Genomic DNA, 3,948 nt, shown 5'->3' with positions numbered 1-3,948 from the left:
AGTGGCCTCAGAACAGACGTTTCAAAATCTCTGTCATGAACAATCGGACAATGTAGGCAAATGCTCAAATCCATCATAGGCCTCAAAGGAACACATGAGTTAAAAAATAGAGGTAATTTTGTTTTTCTCCCCTACACTGTGCAAAGAGTTTTTACTTCGTCCATAAACTATGGACATTTTCCGTCTGATATGTGAGGTCCCATAACGATCAGACCTTGTAGGTTGAAATCCAATAGTTTAGGTACGAAATAGGTACGTTTCCCAATTTAAGGACGAAGTAAATTAAACATTTTGCATAGTTTAGGGGAGAAAAACGACATTAACTCTAGACGACATCGTTATTTTAAAAGAGAACTAAACAAACTAGAGAAAATAACAAACTTCTTACACCACGATATGATGTTCAATGTCTGTATCTATAAGAGGCGAAACAAATCCCTCAAACGGGTGAAATATGGAACAAGTGGAAATTTTATCAAACTTCGGGTTTCAATTCTTCAGACGGGTGAGAAGCACTAATGCAGCCTCAGGACAGTTCAAAATGCTCCATCATGGATATCACTATCGGACAATGTAGGCAAAATTTCCAACCATCATAGGCCTCGAAAAAAGATAAGTAATAACTTACCCCAAAAAAAGTAAATAGGTATCATTACTTTCAAAGAAAATTGAAGTAACAGAAAATAACAGGCTTCTTGCACCTAAATATCATGCCCCAAAGTTTGTCATTTAAAGTTACATTTGTACAATTTCATAAAATAATCTGAACAAAAAGGGACTTCACCCCATGAAATGCAATTTGTCTTAGCTTTCTTGATTATAATGCAGGGGACTAACTATGAAATATCAACAGGCCTCAAAATAGCTTTGGATTCCTCTTCATTGATAATAGAATCAGACGATGTAGGCAAAAACTTAAACATCATAGGCCACAGACGAAGATATGTAGCAAGGAAAAACATCAGCACTTTCTCATTCAGAACATGAAAAAAGGGAAGATAACGAACTTTCTACAAAGCAATAATGTGTTCTATAAGCTCGTATCATTTCATGTTGAAGGGTTTTGCACAACGAGAAAAACCACCAGAGCATGTTCAAGAAGTTGTTTATACATATAAAACCCGGCCTTCCACACAGAGTGATGTTTAAGACTAAATACCTTTTCACATCTGAGAAAGAAGAGTCGATTCTCCTTTGAGAGAATTGTGTCTGGACTCTTGCAACCATTGCAAATGACATATTCGTCTACACAAAACGTGGAAAATATAACCACCACAGGAATTCAAGGATCCAAAGAACTCAACAGGAATGTGCTTAATTGAAAATAATTAAATTTAGTCAATGTCAATCAGTTTTTAGCCCTTTTAGGCAGTCATCTTAGTAACAAGCAAGCAAGCAAGGAATCCACTTCTCGATACTATTGCGACCTTCTGGCAGTCATTTTAGTTAATCCTACTGTCAGGCAACATAGAGATGGAACTTACTGACATATCTCCGCAAGAGTCCCGCAAGTCAAATATGTGGACTATGGACATCATACAACATCATTATGAAGTTCAAAACTAGAATAGAACAGGAATATGCAGAAGGAAATCCAAAAGATCTTGGCCATACGTCTTGTAGAGATACATAAAGTTCACAAAAAAGGTTTTCTTTGTGCCTTCAGGAAAGAACTTGTGGTGGCCTCATGACTGTTCTACGTCTATCTCCGGCAACTCCGGATTATTCTCACGTGGTATGTTGAATACACGGCCCAAAAGCTGCACATGTTTTGATGCAAGGCAATTAGATCCACTACAACAGAATAAAAGATCTCAATAAAAGAGCAATTTACCTTTTTTTTTTCTTTTGCTATTTTTTAATGAAATGAGATAAAATTATTGAAATGAGAAAGACAGACAGAGAATTAATAGCAAGATGAAAAAACATTTGATAGAAAGTTTCTATTAGAAACTACCATTCAGCAACTGCAACTCTTTATGTCTGGTATAAAAAGCAAACAAAATCAATTTGTGGCACGATAACCTAAACTAAAGGCAAATTAGTATCAAATGGTTCACCAAAATTGCACTAATACACAAAAAGCAAGAAATAAACACATCCTTGAAGATAAGCCAAGAGTAATATGCAATAAACTAGCAAGTACGCCATTATAGATGAGGAAACCAAACAACATGTCAACAACTCCACATCCATACAAGCAAACATTAAGAACAAGGAGATTACCGAAGGTAACTCTATGGGTAGACAAAGCATTGTTTAAAGGGGAAGAGAATGTGGGGCTTTGTACCTCCTCGTATTCATAATCTCTGTCGCTCCCTTCCCATGGAAACTGTGGTTGCGGGATGATACCTTCTCCTTCTTCATCCTTTCTGATATGATCTACAAAGTGGAGGGAAGCTTCTCTCTTAAGTTCATCCAACAAGACAACCATAAATGTTGATTCCAGCCACTTAATTGCAAGAGTACTTACCATCCAAATCATCAACTACATTTTCATTTTCATCGCTCAAGGTATTGATCTGCACCTAAAATAAATTTTACCAGGGTCAGAAAACTTTAAGCAACATCTTTAAAAGATCCTATTGCTCAAAACAAATAGCATGATGACTTGCCGAATTTTTCTTCTTCTTTTTCAAACCATTGAAAGTACTCTCAAGACCATCAGAAACTGCAAGCACAAATTTATGAATTGGGTCGGGTCAAGAAGATAAACCTCAACATAACAATGGTATATAGAACAACGTATGCAAGGAAGTTTTCAATCGTTATGTGGAGTCCATATACCTGACAAACTTTCAATTTTCTCGGCCAGCTTGTCCACATCATCATCTGCAGTATCTTGATTTACGACTTTCTTCTTTTTTGAAGGATCAAATGGGGCAATCTGCAATGTAATTACGTATATTGAGAAACATGAACCAAGGTATATCCCCTCAGCAATTGCATGCGGCTAAGGTGGTCAAGTGCCACAAGATTGTAAACCAATGGTGCATCAAAATACAATGATGAGAATTTAATTTTGTTCACCGTCCACTTAAGAAGTGAATATTACCCTCATTCTTATTGGTTGAAATGGTGTGGATTTACCACAAGGTGATGTCATGCTTATTAAAAAATATATTGAAGGGGTGGAACCTACATCATTTCAACCAACAATAGAGAGGATTATGTTCATTCTCTTTTAAGGAGGGTGAAAAAATTGCACTCCAATGATGGATTAAAAAAAAACATTCAAAATGAACAAGAATCAGCACTCGTGAGTTATCCTATTTTACAGCAGTGAAAGCCGCACGCCAAGACACATTTGCATAATCTAATAAGTGGGCAATAGATTTTTTTCTTCTCTTAGGCCCCGTTCCGCTAAGATAGATATCATATTTTATGATTTCAGTAAGCCTATTATTTTAAGTTTGAAAATTGTAAAAAAGTACTTATTTTTTAAGGATCATTTACCCATTTACAATCCAATTAGTTTGGTAACTATTACCCGCACCCAACCAACCCATTGTTTGAGCGAAATCCAACCCACTCATTAACCAAATAAAATGTCCATGTTTACTATTACATATCAAATATATGTTGTATACATGGGAAAAATATGGTGTGTCGTTAGTAAATTTTGGCGGCATTAGTGATTATGTTGTGGTAATTGTAAATTTATGGTGTGAGGGTAGTAAATAAGGAGGGGCAATATTAGATGTGGTGTGGAGATAGTAGTTTGTAGTATAAATGGAAAAACTTATTGGGAACATAGTTTGACCCTTTAACCCACCCATTGAGGATTCATTTGAGATGAGTGTAGTTGGGTTAGGACCTATTAAGACCCATCTGTTGAGTTTGAGCGTATTTAGCGGGTGGGTTGGGAGGTTTGGGTCAAACATTGACACCCCTAATGCATAGCAAGCCAGAAAATAAAATCCCACCTTCTAACAAGCTTGTCAAACC

At 36.3% G+C, this 3,948-nt stretch overlaps 2 non-coding genes and 1 pseudogene across 2 annotated transcripts; all 3 read right to left on the bottom strand.

Moving 5' to 3' along the window:
* Positions 1-85, bottom strand: LOC131331704 (small nucleolar RNA SNORD34). The gene has a single exon (XR_009201503.1). It is a non-coding gene; the product is annotated as a small nucleolar RNA SNORD34 (small nucleolar RNA).
* Positions 86-518: 433 nt separating this feature from the next.
* On the bottom strand, positions 519-3,061 carry LOC131328538 (eukaryotic translation initiation factor 2 subunit beta-like; annotated as a pseudogene).
* LOC131331706 (small nucleolar RNA SNORD34) lies at positions 520-605 on the bottom strand. The gene has a single exon (XR_009201505.1). It is a non-coding gene; the product is annotated as a small nucleolar RNA SNORD34 (small nucleolar RNA).
* Positions 3,062-3,948: the final 887 nt, after the last annotated feature.

The sequence above is a fragment of the Rhododendron vialii genome, chromosome 6a, assembly GCF_030253575.1.
Source record: "Rhododendron vialii isolate Sample 1 chromosome 6a, ASM3025357v1".
NCBI classification, from domain to species: Eukaryota; Viridiplantae; Streptophyta; class Magnoliopsida; order Ericales; family Ericaceae; genus Rhododendron; species Rhododendron vialii.
This window is presented reverse-complemented; position numbering and strand designations above follow the sequence as displayed.